Source organism: Tenrec ecaudatus, chromosome 9, assembly GCF_050624435.1.
Source record: "Tenrec ecaudatus isolate mTenEca1 chromosome 9, mTenEca1.hap1, whole genome shotgun sequence".
NCBI lineage: Eukaryota > Metazoa > Chordata > Mammalia > Afrosoricida > Tenrecidae > Tenrec > Tenrec ecaudatus.
In genome coordinates, this window is record NC_134538.1 from 64498629 (window position 1) to 64518093 (window position 19465).

Consider the following 19465-nt stretch of genomic DNA (forward strand, 5'->3'; position numbering starts at 1 on the left):
CAGGGCTCTTTAATGAAATACCTAAGGTTGTCAAATCAATAGAAAACCAATTAATGGTTGCCAGGGACTAGCAGAGGGGAAATGGGAAGTGACTGATTAATGGATGCAGGGTTTGTTTGGGGGGTTGAAAAGGTTCTAATAGTTTCTGATGCTTGCCCAAAATGGCAACTGTATCCTGTTCACAATCGCATGCATTGCTCCTAGAGTGCCCGTTGACTCATACATAGTCTATTCCAAATAAACGTGTCTCTGGGATCAGTGGGTGGACACAGCCAGGTTGTCACAGCAACACACGTGTCTTAGTCTCATTGGGGTCCCTTTAGCAATGGTTCCATCAAAACAGTGGCTCCCATCTTCCGACCCACTTTAATTTTTTTCTAGTTTTTATTAGGGAATGTTTTCTTTTGTTTTGGAGTTTTCCTTTATTTTATTTTGTGACTGCTGTTGAAGGCACTGTATGATTTGACCTCCAGGAAATCTAGGGTAGGTAAGCATATAGAATCAGTAAATAGATTAATAGTTTCTTAGGGTTATGACAGGGGAGGTGGAGGGAAACGGGGAGCTAATAAGGAATGCAAAAAATGAAGGAAATGTTCCAAAGTTGATTGTGCTGATAATTGCTTAAAATTTAAAATATATAATAAAGTCATTGAATTATATCGCATATGAATTATGTCAATAAAATGTTACAGTTATTTTTTAAGAATATGAAAATATTTTTAAACAGTGACTTCCAAGGAGATCTGCTGGGCCAGTAAAATTTAAGGCAGAGACATGAGCTGTGCGGACGATGGCAATGATCTTTGTTTGTTTGGTTTTGGTGTTGGAAAGGGTAGATTCCAAAGGAAATTCCAAACTCTTGACAGATTTTCTTGAAGGGCAATCGTGGGAGCTTATTTTGAAGAAAAAGAAAGAAAAAAAATGTAAGGCAGTTAGAAACTGCATTGATGAGAAAAAAAGGCCAGGGAAGTTGTGGCAAGAAAAAAATGTTGTTTTCCTCTGATGACTAGGCACATGTTAATTCCTTGAGAGCAGCCAGGCTCGTCCTGTGGGAATTTCATTGAGAAAAGTTGCCCCATCACACTATAATTCTGGTGTTCTCCTTCAGGCTCTTTGTTGTACCCCCAGAGCCAAAGTGCACTTTCAAAGGTGAGTTGAGTCCCTTGAGGACAAAGTGATCATTTTGACCTGGTATAAATTAAAGAGCTCAGAATTCTTCAGGGATGCCTAGAGAAAAATGCTAGACCTAGATAGTGGTTAGGTTAAGAAACAATAGGTTCACATTTTGATATGTTTGCTTAGTAAAGAATTTTATTATTCTGTAGCGATTTTTTAATTACCCACAGAGTAAATATCACGTGTAAATTTGTACAATAATACTATTAAAATAGGGCACAGATTCAATGATGATCATGTCCCTTCCAATGACCAATTAAAAAAAAAAGTCAGAGCCTTGGACGAATCATTGTATCTTACTAGGGGAGTTTCTGGGTGCAGAATTGACTACAACTGCAGTGGATCCAACAAACCAGGATGTTAAGGGCAAATTACAGGGAAGGTGGGGATGCCTGTCTTTCTCCTGAGGAGCAGCTGGTGGCTTTAAACTGCTGACCTTATGGATCTCAGGCCAACACTTAACCGTTATGCTACCACGGTTCTTGCGCCCTGGAACGTTCATTTTTCTTGAAAGCACGCTCTTCTCTGTAGAGGGTAGTGGTTATGAGTCGGGCTGCTAACTACTATCTCAGCAGCAAAACCACCAGCTGCTCCCTGGGAGAAAGATTTCATTTTCTATTCTCATAAAGAGTTATAGTCTCAGAAATTCCTCAGAAGTGTGATGGCAGGAAGGAATCCTAAAACCTTTGCCATAGAATTGATTCTGTCTCCGGGGAACCCCACGTCTTAAAGATTAGAACAGGTTTCTTGGCTGTAACCTTTATGGAAGGAAATCAACAGGCCTTTTCCTGTAGTGCTGTTGGGTGAGTTCAGACTGCTAACTGTGCGGTCTGCTGCCAGTCACAGACTGCTTGTGCTACCCGGGAACCGTATCTAACCTAGAAACCTGTGGACAACAGGCGCACAATAGTTACCAAAAAAATTAATTTCTTCATTGGATGAAGTAGGATCAAACCAAGACTGAATGAGTCAGGCAGAGCAGAGACAGCATGGAAATAGATGCAAGGACAGGAACCATGCTCCAAAACTCAAACCCACTGCCAATTCATACTGGCCCTATATAGTGTCTGAGACTGCAAAGCTTCATGGGACAGAAAGCCTCCACTGGTTTCCACAGAGCATCCCATAGGGTTGAACTTCAGGTCAGTGACTAGCTCAATGCCTAACCCGCAGTGCCTCTACAGACCCTAAGATTGTCACCATCGGATTCAAAATCATAGGTTGGGCTGTTGATTCACCACCTTAAATGGTCCACGTAAGGGTTTTATATGTGACTTCATTCTTGACTCCTCCAAAAAATTCCATTTTCTCAGTGAAGAAACTGAGAATCAGAGAAGGTAAGTGGCTTGCCTCGTCTGACTCCACAAGTGTGTGTCTAGGCCAAGACGTCCACCAGCCGCGCTGGTGTGCAACCTAAGCCACACCCCTTCCATTGACCTGGTCATCTCGCTCAGTCCAGAGGCCATTGAAGGCCCTGGGCCGAGGGAAAGGATCCCCAGAGAGCACAAATGGTGAGTGTTCAACTACAAACCAAAAGGTCGATGGTTCAAATCTAGTACCAGCAACTTAGAAAACAGTCCTCGTGGTCTGTTCCTGTAAGATAACAGCCGTTGAAAAGCCCCCAGTTCCACTCTGCCGCAGGTGTGGTTGTCATGAGCTAGAACCAACTAAATGGTGACCCATTCGGTTTAAGGTTTGGAAACACTGAGGACTCTGTAGAGAGAAAGCTCGCCCCAGAATATTTCCTTAGACACTGGGAGAGCAAGAAACCGAAGGATCTGCACCTGTGAACTCAACCCTGCAGTGAGAGACAGGTTTAAGAGCAGCTGGGAATTCTTGGGGGTCATTGGGAGACATCTGGCTGGACCAAACCTCTTAGTTCATCACGTCTCCCTCTGGGTGTGCCTTGGGGGCTATGAGTGGGAACTGAAATAATAAAATGACCCAAATATTCCCCTTGGCCTTTTCACCAGCCCGCTGCGAAGTCCAGAAGAGATTACACCTACAGTCCAGGGGGAACACGTGCATCCAGACATTGCCAGTCAGGACGGGAGAAGAGCTAGTAGACCAAACGCGTGGGACTGTGGTGTCATGTGATTTTGATCTGCTCTGAGTGAAAAAGGCAGAGGTGCAAACAAAATCCGATGAATGCTGATGTAACGTCCATTGCCCAGACGAAACGAGACCCTCCCCACTGGCCGCTTGCCAAGGGACGAGGATTCCAGGTGGCCTTTGTGGCTAAGGACTCAAGAAAGGCAAACAATTCCACTGCTGAGTGTTTGTGTGAAGTGACCCATAACCACATTCGGAACTCAGTTTATCTAATGAACACGGAGAAAGGGCAGAGGAACGAGGAGTCTTCGGCACCTTTCCACTTTGTGCGCCATCTCGCCTTAAAACTGCCGGGGAAAAACCATCTATTTCAAAAAGTAACAAGTGTCTTGTCCGAATGTTCTGCGACAAGGTAGACAGACAACATTGTCCTGCAGGACTCAGAGAGCCCAGTTATCAAATGGAGACCTCATCGGCCTTCCCACTGGGGCTAGCAGCGCCCAGTCCTCCCTCAGACCCGGGAGAGCCGTCTGGGGGGAATCCATTGACAGAGTCAGAGAAGCGTTTGCAATCCCTTGGAGGTGAATCCAGCAATGCTCAGAGCCCCCCCCAAAGAGCCCTGCATCCCCACACAAGGAGAAACTTGGCAGCTGCAAGCCACGCTCCTGGGAGAGAAGCGATGGCATCGGTGTCATTGCTCCACAGTGGCACAACCCACTTGTCCTGGGGCAGCTGGATTCATAGCAGACCCCTCCCTTCCGCAAGGACTCAGCCTTCTCCTCCAGGGACAAAGAAGTCGGCAATGCCTGGCCAGGGATGTGGCAGGGCAGCATTTCAGCTAGATCAGGAGCAACCGTTAAATTGAGCCACATACATCAACACACAAACATCAAATTTTCACATGTCATTCGGGTACTTCTTGTAAAGCAGTGTATCATCACAAAAGAGAGCCAAAGACATGCAAGTTCAACTGTACCCGTCCTCTCATGGGACATACAGTGACTGGAGGAACCTGAGAGCAGGGCTTTACAAGGTTGTAACTGAAGCCAACGCTGTTCATTTGAATGACAGAGGATATTCCAATGCAAGGCGCAGAGTGCCTAAGGCAGCAGGAGTTCCTTGCTCCAAAGTACCAGGTTCAACAGTCACCATCCATCAAAGGCCTGAGGCGACCTTGCATTAAGACTGCATCCAGGCAAGACAAGGAAAAGCCAGCCAGTCAGGGAGCTTTTCAGAAAGTGGGGAGCTAGAGCCAGCAAACAGGAGCAAGCATTCAGAGTTAGGTCTGAGAAAAAAGAGAGGAATGAAAAACAAAAACCACTTTACAAGTATTACCTGAACTACGTGTAAAATTCAGATTTTGGAGTCGCACTCTAGAACGAGAAGGCTGAATTTCTAGGGGTGGGCCTGGTTGGAAGGGTCAAGGCAAAAAAAGGAGAAGGAAAGACTGATAAAGCCTTGCCTTATTAGAACTGCCCTTGGCTTTGCCCAGCTACCACCTCTCTCACTAGCCTTCAGCCCAGCAGGAGTGCACAAGGACAACACCAGGCCACCGCTGAAGCCCACTTAGTGCAGCACAAGGCTCCTTCCCCTCAGTGCTGAGCTCCAGCTGCTCACCTGCTGTGCTAACGGGTCCTACATCATTGGTCCACTTCCCAGGTGGGTGAGCCCAAGAGCTCCAGCTCATCCGGGAGGACAGCCTCCGAAACCGTGGCTCTGGCGGAGGGCCTGTGCCCAGTACCCGCCTCAGTTTCCCAGCATACTGAGACTAAAGGCACTGCAAGGCCATGATTTCAGGGGATACGTGGGGCAGTAAGGAAAAGAGTTCAAAGCCTCGGCCTCAAAAGGACCGATGGCTCCACCTTGCCTTTGGTGATGCTCAAAAGTAAGTTGTCTTGCGATGAATCTGAGATGCCCTGGCTGTCAGCCCCTGGCATCAAGCACAGGGGTTTGTTAGTTACCAAGGAGACAGCACCAGCTCTGGCCGATCATGTATTAAACATGGCCTGTGCCATCTTCACAATCATTGGTATGCTTGTGTCCCTTGTGGGGGCCACTGTGTATCTTGACCTTCCGTCCTAGGGGGTTCATCTCCCACCGTGGCATCAGTACAGCTATAAACACTCAATAAAATTTGTTCAATGGATGAACCATGTGAGGCTCTCACGTACAGACCTCCTCACCCCACAATGCAGCCGACAGACAACCTTCTAAAACCACAAATTGTATGGCTCTGAGAGAGATTTGGTTTCTAGTTCCTAGAAGCTGGGTGAGGAAAATTCTTTCTGTAAAGGGCCCAAGAGTACATTCCTTCGGTGTTGTGACTAGGCAGTTTGTCGCAACTGCTCACCTCTGCCATTGTGGTGTAGAAGCAGGTAGAGACGATAGAATTTATTCATGACTGTGGCTGTATCTCAATACAGCTCTAATTACAAAAACAGTCACCAGACTGGTTTGCCAACCTCTGGCTAAACAAGAGGAAAAACGCAAAAAAGGGAAGACTTGAATGCTAAATGAGTTTTAAATTTGAGCTCCATCACTTACTGGCTATGCAGCCTCGGGCAAATCCTTTGTCTTCTCTAAGATACACTGCTAGTATCTCCACCAGGCTATTCTTTCGAGACTAACACAGAAGTGCTTAAGAGTTTCCAAGTCTACTGTGAGCAATCAATAGTAATCATTATTCCTATTACTCTTCCACGACAGTCACGGTGGTACTGAACATCTACTTCCGCACCCACTGCTCAGCCACTGCTTGCTGCCTCTGCTTGCTGACCACAGGGCCCTGTGACAGTCCTCCTTGCCAAACCCATCCCTGAATGTTCTCCATAATCTGAATATTTTTTTATTCCTTGTTCAGCTGCCCAGGCAGGAGCCAGTCTCTGTAACTGACTACAACACTCCATGGATCATTCCCTTGTCTCCTCCCACCTGTCATGGTTTCTCTCTGCCCAGTGCTGCCACGTGGTGTCACCAGGCTTTACGTGGATAGCTCTGCCCTTTGTGATTGCCCGGATGAGAGACAGACGAGGACTGGCTGGTCTAAGGCATCATCGTCCTTTATTGTGTGTCCTCCCATAATGGGCTCAGTAATATCCATTCCACGCAACACTAATGAGCACTTGCAACATGGAAAATAAATAAATAAACCTGGGACCAAAGAGGACTTCTTGGGCCTTCAATAAGCTCATATATGCTGTTCAGCTCCGCAAGGGGAATCCGAGCATTTGGCAGCATTGCCGACAGTTATTCGGATGTAAATTGTAGAACAATTTTAAGGATCATCACACATGACCAGGATGATAAAGAATGTGCTTTGAGAAATTCAGCCATGTACAAAGGCCAGGCCCCTCTGCTCTCTGAGTTGACAGATGGCAAAGGTTAATAGACTGCGCATGGGAGAGAAATCTTTAAAATCCGCCCTGCTTGTTATATTCATATCCATCTCTCATCACGACTTGCTTGGCGCATTTGCCCTGTGGCCCTGCTTGCCTGTCTTGGGGTGGTGGGTTTTCCAAGAGTCAGGACCCGCTCTCTTCAGCCGGACCAGCCGGATCTAGAAAGAATCCCCTGAGCTAGTGAAACACAATGCCCCTTCCTTCCTGAAGTCGCCCCCGTCACCCCAGCCCCATCTGCAGCTTTCCAAATGTTCTCCTCTTTGACTCTTAAAAAGAAAAGTTCAAAGTGGCCCACAACTCATGTCAAATGGACTGGCCCACAGCTTCCTCGTGTGTCCCTGTGGGCTCCTCTATAAAACCATGGCCTCAGTCATCCCCATCCCTGCGGGCCTTTTCTGAACTCAGTGAACCTCCTGAACCATCCCTGGGGGCTTCTCCGGTTTCCCTCGGCCCCTCTCTGTGTGCCCAGAGTGTGAGGCAGCTGACCCACGGAGGCATGATGGAAATGATCAATCTTTCCAGCAAGTCCAGGGCTGCTGGTCTGCATCCTTCCCCCTCCTTCAATGCCCATACAGCCCCAGCCTCTGCCCTCACACACAGGCAGCACCTCTGTCTGTTTCTCTGTGAGAGCAGGGGCTCAGGCCCTTATCTTAGAACAATCCCCATTCCCACTGCCGGGCTCTTACTTATTCTTGCCTTCTCTCTCTCTTTTTTTTAAAATCATTTTATTGGGGGCTCATACAATTCTTATCACAATCCATATATCCATCCATTGTTAAGACATTTGTACATTTGTTGCCATCATCATTCTCAAAACGTCTTCTTTCTACTTGAGCCCTTGATATCAGCTTCTCATTTTCCCCCTCCTTCCCTGCTCCCCACTCCCTCATGAACCCTTAATTTATAGATTATTATTTTGTCACACCTTACACTGTCTCCCTTCACCCACTTTTCTGTTGTCCATCCCTTACACTTTTTTTCTTTCTTCATTTTCTTTATTGCTAATGGGGATAAAAGAGCTTGCAATCAAACAATGCCTGGGAAGAACCTTGAAGTCTTCTGATGAAAGGTGCTATGGAGGTACTACATGTTATTATTTCTGCAAACAAGGCAAATAATCGCTGTTGCTTCATCTAATTCCCCTGAGTGGGCCCAGGCTCTGTAATTACCTGGGTTATAGGGCCTTTGTGCGGAGGGTGCATCTGCAAGTGCAAGGCTGCCACACCGTCTGCAAGCTTTCACAACCTGCTCCCAGTGTCCACTTCGGCATTCCTGCTGTAGGTCCCACTTTGGCACAGAATTGTTCCATTGGGTTTTTAATACGTACAAATTCATTTTAATAAAGTAATCTGCAAACCCATGAGTCAACGCTATGGCAGGCCTTCCCTGAGACTAAGCGCCAATGAGGAACAGGGCGTCAACGGAGGATTCAGTCAGCGGAAAGGATTTCTTACCACTCAGGAGCTAAGTCAGCCTCTGATCTATCTGTCTTCCTTTTTCCTTGTCAAATGTTTTCCAGTGTCTCATTTTCAAAGTCATTCCACAAGCCAAGAGGAAGTCTGCTGGGGTCCAGGTGGGGTCTGGTCATCCTGCACCGCATTTTAATTGGAATGATTCTACTAGGGTCCATGTCTATGTGAGAGCTCCACACAAGGCTTTATTGGCTGGTGTGTGTGTGAGGGGGGGGAGGGGAACTAAGAAAATAAAATAAAATCATTTACATATGAAAATGACCAAGTGAAAGCTTAAAGTGGTGGTCCAGTGGTGGAATTCTTACCTTCTCTGCAGGAGGACTCAGGTTTGAGCCCCAGCCGTGTACCTCACCAGCAGCCATCACCCGTCGTGAACAGCAGTTTGTGCATTGCCGTGCTGCTGAGGTGCTTCCGGTGGAGCTTCTAGACTAAGACAAACTTCCGAGAAGGCCTGGTGCTCTATTGGCCAGAAGCAGTCAGTGAAAGCCCTGTGACCCACCACGATCCCATCTGTCACTGCACGTGGGCTGGAACGTGGGAAGGCCAAGCAGAGTAGTTCTTTCTACTATGCAAGAAGGCACCACAGGCAGGGGCAAATTCAAGGTCATCTAACCACAACAACAAATCCTCTTAAATTCTTGTTACATTGTTAGGTGCTGACAATTTGGTTCAGATTCAAAGATACCCTATGTACAACGGAACAAGACACTGCCCAGTCAGTCCTGCAGCTTCCCCAGAAGCCCAACCGCGGGTGAATCCATTGGTGCAGTCGCTGTGTCGCGCCACATCATTGGGAATCTTCCTCTTTTTCCATGACTTACTTAGCATGATGTCCATTCCCAGGGCTGATTCCTCTTGATAACATGCCCAAAGTATGTGAGATGCTGTCCTGCCATCCTCTCTTCTAAGACACATAAAAGTAAATTCCTCTACTTCTTCAAAGACAGATTTCTTCATTCTCTGGCTCTTCACTGGATATTCAATATTCTTCACCAACACTGTCATTCAAAGGCATCGATTCTTCTTCCATCTTCTTATTCATTGTCCAGCTTTCCCTTTTTAGCACAGTTTAAAGGTGGAAAAAACTTAGGAGTGCAAAGCTAATTTTGGGGGGAAGCTACTCCATGGGAGAAGCTGACAGGGCATCCAAGATCCGTTTTGCTCTTAATGTTCTTGGATCCCCATTCTGAGCTTCTCCTACTAAGATGCTTCTCCCCCAAATTAGTTTTCACTCCCTATGAGTTCCAAGTGTTTCCCCAACTGTCAGTGACTATTAGCAGGACGAGTTCATGGAAATAGGAACACTGGGCCAATCGCTCCTCACTAGGCTGCTGACTGGAAGGCCCACTGGCAACTCCATGGGAGAAAAGGCCTGGTGACCTGCTCCATATAGATTCAAGATCAGAAAATCCGATGGGACCATTCTATTAGGAATCTACTGGAGGACACCAAGGCACATTGATGGGAATGAAACAGAAAGATTTCTGATTTTCTTTTTTGTAATCCAATTCTCTTTTGGAAACGGAGGTCCATCGTTTGTTGTTTGGGTTGGTGGTAGCATTCGGTTGGGATTTTCCCCTTGTCATTCTAAGTTAACAAACATTCCAGAGGCCAAGTCCTGCCATTCCGCAAGGGTTGTATTGGGACACCGCATCCTCCATCAAGCCAAGAATCACTGGTTTCATCGGGTGCCCGTTCCTGTTCTTAAAGTAATCCCTCAGTTGCACTTTGCCAGTGTGTTTCACATTGGAAGGGTTCCCTCCACACACAGCCTTTTTGAACGTCCCTATGTTGGTGGCTGTGTGGGTCATGAAGCCTCCCAGCTCAGTGCTAACATCTTCCTGAACATCGGCTTCTCACTGAACACAGGGCAGGCTCATTCTCTCAATCCACTTGCTTCACCTCCACCCCTCACCAATTCCTCTGTGTGCTTCCTGGAGGCCCAGAGCTTCTTTCTGGGAGGGAAAGAGTTCAGAGTCACAGGCTCCTTACTGTACTCCCAGTCAGTCGGTATGTTTCGAAGTACTGAGTGGCCCAGCCTGTGTTCCTTTCATCACCCTCCTTCCTGAGCATCCCCGGGAGTCAACGGAACTCAGTGGGGCAGATCCCCTGATCACTGTGCTGCTCTTGAAATGGACAAGGAGAGGGGAATGCCAACCTTCACCCTAGCCACCACCCAAAGCTTCCTGGCCCTCCCATCCCTAAGCAGACCACAAGCCCTGGTATACTGAAGACTTTACATCTGCTGCCACAGGCTGACTCGGCACCTACAAGTCAGGGTGTGCATCTTAGTGATTTCCCGGAGGTGGAATCCCTTAGTGCTCAACCCCTTTACCTTGAACCCTGGAAAAGGGATCAGGGTGTCCCCTCAATGCCCACCTCACCTAGATTCCAGGGAAGAAGGAGTACCCCATTCTAAGAACCTAGATCCGTCCACATGCATTCCCCCAGACATGCGAGGGCAGGCAGGAGGTGACCTCCTAGACTGCTGCTTCAGTCTCCAGAGACTCTCTCCCTCTGGCCTTCCCCTCCTTCTTGGTGTGCACTCAGCACTCCCTACCCAGGCCCACCTCTGGGCCTGACCCCTCAGGGCCACACTTAGCTAGGTCCCTGGAAAGTGACATTCTTTCCCAAGGACTCTTCTTAAGCCTCATTTGAGCCATGGCCCTGTGCAATTCATGGGCTCCTCCCTCAGTAACCTTGTGCATAAGGCTATTTGTAAAGATGTTCCAAAGCTCCGATCTGACCCAGACGTGAGCCTCTCCCTGCCCCGAGCTGCAGGCCTCCCACACACGAGATATAGATGTATCACTAGGACCGGAAGTCTGAGAGTTGAATTTCTCTTCCTTGATTCTGCTCCTTTAACCAGGGCCCACCAGAGTCCACCACAGAACAGCCCACTGCTACGTAGTGGGAGCGGCGTCTGGCTGGGCTGCTCTGCGGAGATCTGGAGTCCAAACAGCCTTCAAAGAGTTACGACTCCGTGAACTGTGGATGGCAACGTTTTCTATGATTAACAGTTCCAACTTTACCATCTGGCTGTTTTCAGAATGAAAGCTGAAGATTACCGTCAGCGTTAATTAAAATCAGGTATCCTTCCCTTCGATTCCATTTTGCCCCGATGGCTTCTCCCACAGCAAGAAATCCTTAAACCGCATGTCCTTTGAAATGTGGCACATAAATCCTTGCTGCTGGTGAGAGCTGCTGTCAGCCGGTGCTACTCCCCCTGCTTCTAGGTGCACCGCTCAGAGTTCAGCGGGGCTTCCTGAAGGCTGGAGGCTTCCTGGAGGCCCTCACATCTTCAGGACTGGTGCCCTCAAGAGAGGGAGCTCCCTTGCCAGATTCCCGGCACTTCCTGCGGCTAGCCTGTGACCTCAAGAACAGGGACGGGACGGGGAAGGGCTGGGCTCAAGGCCCCGCTGAATCTGAGAAGACAGAGTTGCCAAGAAAGAAAATAAGGGGTGTGAAGTCCAAGCCTCCCCTGAAGCTCTCCATCCAAACCTTCCCCCATGCCTACTCTCCGACTCCGTCCTCGATTCCTAGTCAATGTCTGAAAAGTATTCTCTCACTTTCAAGGATTCTATTGTCCATCTTTGTCTCGAAATGCGTATTCATATACGCGCCATGTAGCCTATGTGTTCTGGCTCATTACATTCTTCTTTTCAACTTTATTTTTCTCTACAGTCTCTCCATAAATATAATGACTCGGGATTAATTAAACATCAAGATCATTCTCCTTTTGCCAAGTTAGTTGGTTGTTTTATTTGTTTAATTATTCGGTTGGCTCGTTAAGCCACAGGTCTACCATTACTAATCGAGTAGCCCTGGACAAGGTGGTAAAACCCTGCAGAGCATCTGTTTCCTGGTCTGCACAATGGGCATATTACAGCTAATATGTCTAAAATGCTTAGTACTTCCAAATGTTCTGACTGGTCTAATTTGTTCAGATAAAGAAGCTCCTGGGAGCACCATCAGGGGCCTGTGGAGCCTAACTCCTTCCCTCTGAGAAACAGGTACTGGGCCAGGGAACAGAACAAGGAGCCATTGGCTCCTTGCGAGAGCAAGGAGAAGGTGAAATAAAACCATGCATTACGCCCTTCGTTAAGAGTTGCTAAGTGGGTGAAGGAAGAGGATGACAGCTGGGCACTGGCAAGTGGCAGGTGTCAGTTGCTCAGCTGGCCTCGACTGCATGATGTAGGGTGGCAGAATCAGGAGCAGAGGTTGAGTCTAGAAAATGTATCAGGGCGGATTCTATTGGGTGGAAAGAGAGATTGTTACTCTAAGCCTACAAGTGTGCCTTGGACCCCAGGTAAGCCGATTACCACCCAGTTAATTCCAGTTCATGGCAACCCTCATATATTACAGAGTAAAACTATTCCCTGTGATTCCTTGGCTGTAATCTTGAAGGACTCCGATTGCCAGGCCTTTCCTCAGAGGCACCACGGGTGGGTCGGAGCCATCAAATGTTAGGTTAGGTGTCAAGCACAAGAGAACTCTGCTGGTGTCGTGGGTTACACATTAGGCTGCTAACCACAAGGTGCGTGGTTCCCTCAATGGAAAAAGACAGTCTAGGGAAACCACAGGGACTCATAGGAACCCTATCCAACATGGTTGCCATAAGTCAGAATCGACTCAATGGCAGTGAGTTTGCTTTAGAGCCAAACCCAAGCTGTTTTCTCCAGCAGAGAACTTGGTGCCAAAGCCCCCCTGTCCTGAGTACCTCTTGCGTCTCAGTCATGGTGCTCTTTCATCGCACATGGCTCCTTCTATCCCCTAAGAGAACGAACCCCTAGCCCACCAGAACAGTAGTTTGGTATTCCCCTTGGCAACTTCAACATCTACTTCCAATATTTGAACAAGAAAAGCATAGGGTTTGGGATTACATCCTATCCTTCACCCTGCCCTGACATCCCACCTACAAAATAATTAGTGTTGGAAAAACTGGAGGAGTGAGTTGGTAACTTAGTATGACTGATTTCCTCCATAAAAAATGAGGGTGAGTGGGTTGGAAAGAGGGAACCGATTACAAGGATCTACATGTGACCTCCTCCCTGGGGGGTGGACAACAGAAAAGGGGGTGAAGGGAGATGCCAGGCAGGGAAAGATATGACAAAATAATAATTCATAAATTATCAAGGGCTCATGAGGGAGGGGTTCGGGGAGGGAGGGGAAAAGAGGACTTGATGCAAAGGGCTTAGGTGGAGAGCAAATGCTTTGAAAATGATGAGGGCAAAGAATGTATAGATGTGCTTTATACAATTGATGTATGTATGGATTGTGATAAGAGTTGTATGAGTCCCTAATAAAATGTTTTTTAAAATGAGGAGAGGACTTTACCTCCAGCACGTGGATTGTATTGCCAATCCAGCCCTGGTCATATCTTGCCCAGTGTCACTGCCCTGTAGTCCCTGGTCTCTCTGGGAGAGGTGGGGGTGCTGGGCCCACCTCATGCCCCTTGGCCCCAGCTGCCTTGCCAGAACTTCCATTGTGGGTGCTAAACACAACGCCCCTCTCAGCGCCACGGCCATTTTTCAGAGGAATTCTCCAGCTGCATTTCATAATCTCTGTAGAATAAATGAAGTTTTTGACAGTTAATTTATTTCCTTGATGTATTTCAGATGTCTGCTCAGACAAAGCGCTGGGTTGGTCCCGTTGGTTGTCTTGAATCGGATATTAGGTGCGAACACTTCCTCGACACCCATTATGGAGATGTGCACTAATTGTATTAGCACAGCGTCACAGAGCTCAACGACCTTCGGAGCTCCTAATTTCTCTTCCTCATTAAACTCAATGGGTGTGCTGATATTCATAAATGAGACAGTTACGGATGCAAGCACCATGGTGGGGGTCTGCTCAAAAGCGGTGAGCTCATTCGTGCGCCCGAGAATGAGCAAAAACCATCCATTCTGAGCAAAATTAAGGGAAATATGTTATGGAGACAAATGGGTTAGTCAAACACCTTCCTTTTCCAGATTTTAAATGTTTTGTACAAGTGTTTTTTATTGTTGAGGCTGGAAAGCCTGCATTCTTTCCTTATGATAAAAAATTCTAAAGGAAATCTTTCTACCTCAAGCCATCCTCCAGCCACGGGCTGTAAGAGACAGAATACGTAGGAGACACCCAGAGGCCCACAAGCACCAAGAGAAGATTGTGGGTTGAGTGGACACAAAATCCTGGGTGTGGTGGTTATTATTTTCTGTTTCCCCAAACCATACCATTGGTAGTTCACCCACACAGAGAACCACAGGACTCTTCACGGGGAAACTGATGCCTAGGGAACTGCTGGGCACCCCCAAACGCCACCATCCCCTTCGTGTCAGGTGGTATTTCTGTACTGGTGTCTACAGTGTAACGTTGGAGTCAAACAAATATCTGTTTCTCTGCTGACCTTAGTAGCTCTGAGACAGTGGACTGCCCCCTTTTCTCTTGGCACCTCCATGTGCAGTGAGCAAAGATTCGATTAGGAGATGAATATAAAATCGTGAGATGATTCCAAGGTTGGGCACATTGAATAAGTTCCATAAATGGTGACATTCTTACTATCAGACCAGCCTGCAAACAGACATTACCTGCACTGTAATCCATGGAATCTACCCTGACCAGAGTTTCTCTGTCCCTTCCAGGCTCTAGACCAAGGGTCTGCAAACTTTAAGATGGAAAAGCCAGTCCTATCACTGATAACAATTTAAAAATCACTCAAAAGCCCTAAAATGTTTTTAACAATGAAATAACCATTATCAGAATAATATTCTTTACACTTTTTCAATTTTACTTCAGAGCCACATATACATACCAACTGAGCCACGTATGGTAAACAAGCCACAGTTTGCCAATCCCTACTCTAAACCATATTACTGTATCTTTTCTGTGCTGTCTAACAGATAATACATGTATTCTCTCACAATTCCCATGAGTCTGGGCATAGCTTACCTGAGTCTTCGGCTCAAGGTCTCCCAGAGCTGTATTCAAGGTGTTGGCCAAATTGTGTTCTCACCTGGAGGAAAGAATCTCTTTCTAAGCTCCTCCATGTTGTTGAACAACTTCAGGTCCTTGCAGCTATAAGACTGAAGGGCCGACTTCCTACAGTTGATTGGTGGAAGGAGGCGGTCTACCACTTCCCATAGACCTCCAGAAGCCCTGGACATGTGGCCCTCTCCATAGGTCCTTTCCTCTTCCAACATGATCACTTGGTGTGAGAAAATGACCAAATCTGCTAGCAAAACAGTCTTGCATAGTGTAATATAGTCAGGGAGTGTCATGTCATCCTTGTCGGTTAGAAGGAAGATACAGTGCCCATCAAGCCCAAGGGGAGAAGGTTTATAGAATATGACAACACAAGCATAATTCATGAACCACCCTAAAGCCTATCCCTTAGCTATCTACTGTAGCTACAACAGAAACGCCACAAATTAGTGGCTTTAACAAACAAACATTTATACTCTCACAGTTTAGAAACATAGTGAGTTTGGAATTGGAGTCATTGTGCTCATGCGGAACTTGAACGTGGATCAACAGGCAGTTCTGCTAGGGAATAGTTCACGGTTTAAAGTCAGGAAAGGTGTGCACAGGGTTGCATCTTCACCCCATATTTATGTTGAGCAAATCATCAGAGAAGGTGGATTATATAAAGAAGAATGTGGCATCAGGATTGGAGGAAGGCTAATTAACAACCTGTGATATGCAGACGACATTGCTGAAATTGAAGGGGATTTGAAGCACTTACTGATAAAAGATCAAGGATGGCATCCCTCTGTATGGATTATGACTCAATGTAAAGAAGATTGAAATTCCCAGTACTCAACCAATAGGTAACATCACGATAAATGGAGAAAAGGTTGAAGTTCTCAAGAATTTTGTCTTGCTTGGATCTGCCATCGATTCCCATGGAAGCTGCAGTCAAGAGATCAAAAGACGAGTTGCCTTAGGCAACTTGACGTGCAGCATAAGACCTCTTTTGGGTACTGAAAAGCAATGATGTTACTTTGGGGACTAGGGGGTGCCTGACCCAAGCCATGGTATTCTCCATTGCTCCAGATGCCTATGAAGGTGGGCATTGACTAACGGAGCCCAAAGAAGAACCAATGCATTTGAATCGTGGTGCTGGGTAAGAACATTGCAAGTATCGTGGACTGCTCAACCGATACACCAATGTGCCTTGGAAGAAGTGCGACGGGTGTGCTCCTCTGAGGGAAACCAGCAAGCCTTCCTCGTACATACTTTGGGCATATCATCAAGAGGGACCAGTTCCTGGAGAAGGATATCATGCTTGGGAAAGTGGAGGGCAGTGAAAAAGAAGAAGTCCTGCGATGAGATGCGTTGACACAGTGGCTGCAAGAATGGACTCAGGTATAGGAACAACTATGATGATGGTCCAGGACCATGCAGTGTTTCTTTCTGCTGTACGTAGAATTGCTATGGGTCCGAACTGATTTCATGGCCCCTAACAACAGTCCTCCTTCATTAATAGAACATTTATTTTATTCCCAAATGGGACCATAACAACAGTCATAAAATAACAAAGGAGCAAAACTCACATCCATTGAGTCCAAACTAGTTAAGAAAGTTGTGGCAACAGAATTCTCGTTTGTCTGGTCTCTTTGTTGGTTGGGAAGAGTGTCTTCTTTTGGAACATGTGGCTCTCTTGAGGTGATTTAGGTGATTTTTAGTACATTTAGGTGATTTAGTGTCAGAATTAGAACATTCTAGGGGATTCACTAAACGTTACATAATTGCGGCTTCATATTTCAAGTTAGCACATCAGAATCTCATGAATGTATAGTAAATCATCAACTATAAAAAGAATTGTGTATGTCACTTTACCATAATTGGTGGACTGTTAGTCAGTGGTTCAAACCCATGAGCGGCTCTTTAGGAGAAAGTTGGGGCCATCTGTTCCCATCTAGATTTACAAAGCTGTGGAATCTTACAGAGAGTCACTGTAAGTGGGAATCGGGTCACTGTTAGTTAATTGAATGTACTCATACATTCAAACTTCAACAGCAAATCTTGTTATTCTTATCTTTCTTAGAAATCCTCCTAAAATGAATTAGTCCACATTAGTGTACCAAAGCCTAACCTTTGATAGTCGCAGAATATTGGATATTTATCCCAGGTGTTTCATTCTTGCCATTCTCCTTTCAAAGTTCTGGCAATACAGTGATGACGGTTGTCTTGAACTTGGGTACACATATAATTTGCTCTGTCTCCTTTAACAATGAAGTAAAGCAAAACATCTCAGTTAATTGGGCTACTTCATTAGTGGAGCTCTGATTTATTATCTTTTGCTAGAATGATTTTTACAAGTTTTATATTTTGGGGGGTGTTTTTTAAGAAAGGATTTTCACAGGTAAAAGTATTGTGACTTCTGGGCTCTCAAATAGGCATGTCTGTCTGGACAGAGCCCCGTTCTCGAAAGCTTTATGGCCAAGGCTAGAGTTACAGCCAGACAGAATGTGAGCCACAGCCTAGGACAGGTGTTTTCATTCGTTTTAGATGCCTATCTTAAAATGGAGGAAAGTGGAGTCTATAAAACAAGAGTGGGAATTTCACTGAGGTGGATTGAGGTCGGATCATAAAGTGTCCCCAGACCTCTCTGTCTGCCTGTCTGTCCACGCACCCTATATTGAAGCTGGAAACATATCCAAAGGCATTCAGCTCTATTTGGTGAGGGGAGATGGGGTACAGGGGGTGTCGGGGGGTACATGTGTATGCATTTTTAATGAGTGAAGATCGTTGAAGAATTGTTGAGAGCAGGCTGAGGGACTTAAATGGCAATGGAAGCTAGCCGTGCCCTGGGAGACTGTGTCTTTTAGATTTAACAAAGAGTGGAGGGCACTTATAAAATCCATAAAGAAGGTAACATGCTGTAACTTTGTCTCTAAAAGAGGTGCTCAGAAATTTATAGAATTTGAGGTCAGATTTCCTTGAGATGGTGTATTTAAGAAAAGTGGCACTTAAAATGCACACTGGATCATTACCCTTATGCTGCATAAGGTCTTTATGGGCTCTCGCACCCGCTCACCCACCCACCTGCTGTGTTTAAGATAAACTTCAGACGAAGCAAGGTTCTGCACTCTGCCATGGGCCACTAAGCCAAACGCTCATTCGCTCGGGGCCATCGGTTGTCTAGAACACACTTAGTGAATAGTTCCATTGGAAATCTTGCCCCAAATCATCACAATCTGAGTATTTAAAAGCTCAATCTATTATCTGATTTGCTTTTCACTGGACTTAATATTTGTCCACGATTAAAATCAGTAATAATTACTTTCTACTATTGGTAATACATCTTTAGTATTTACAATACAATTTCAGATGTTATTTCATTTAATATTCGCAGCAGCCCTCTAGGGATAGTCTCATTTTTTAGAAGATAAAACTGGCATGAAGGAACGTTAGCCCAGATCTGTTGGCTACAAGTCCCCTCCGCTGCCATCAAATGGATGCCAGCTGACAGCGATGCTATCCAGGGGTCCAGGCTGAGCAGACAGGTCTATCTCTCTCCCCGGGAACAGGGTTTCAAGTCCAGGGCTCCTTGTTTTATACTCTCAGGACAGCTTACATGAAAAATACACTTAAAACCATAAGTCAGGAATATTCCCCAAAGTCTCCTTTAAATCAAATAAAGTTTAGCATAATTGGCAAAGAATATCTGCCGTAAGCATTTTTCTCTTTTATGGGATCAAGTTGACGGCAGCAACTTGAAAGATTAGATAGAAAAAATTAGGGGTCACGAGCTTAGGCTAACACAGAGGGACCAGTCGGGAAATGGAGTGGATTGGACTTGCGGAAGTTGTGTGTTTTCTACTGTATATATTTTCATAAACATCAAAAATAAGTAAAGTGCATTTGGAAAACGAAGACAATGACCACAAGACCTTATCTCTGAAAGAAAGAAAAGATTTTAATTATTAGTAACTTCTGTGGTCGCCCTGGTGGCATGTTAATTACGTGTCGAGTTGCCATCGCAAAGGACAACCGTTCAAAATTACCAGCCACTAGACTGGAGACAGACGGAGGAGCTTTCCCGTAAACACAGTGTTGGAAACTCATGGGACAGTTTTACCTGTTCTACAGGGACACTATTAGTGACAGTAAGTTTTTGAGGGTTTTCTGGGTTCCGTTTAGTTTGTTTTGGTACTGAGTGTGCCATTATCCACAGTACAAACTCAACCACTGTATTTCCCTCAGTGCTAGTCAGCACCAGTGCCAGGGTCTCGATGTATTTCATGGCTCTCTTGATGGCGATGTGAGTCCCTGGGTGATACAAGTTACTTCACAGGGCAGGCTTTTAACAAGGTTAGTGGTTCTAGTCTACCCAGAGGTGCCTCAGAAGAAAGGTCTGGTGTTCTACTTATGAAACATTAG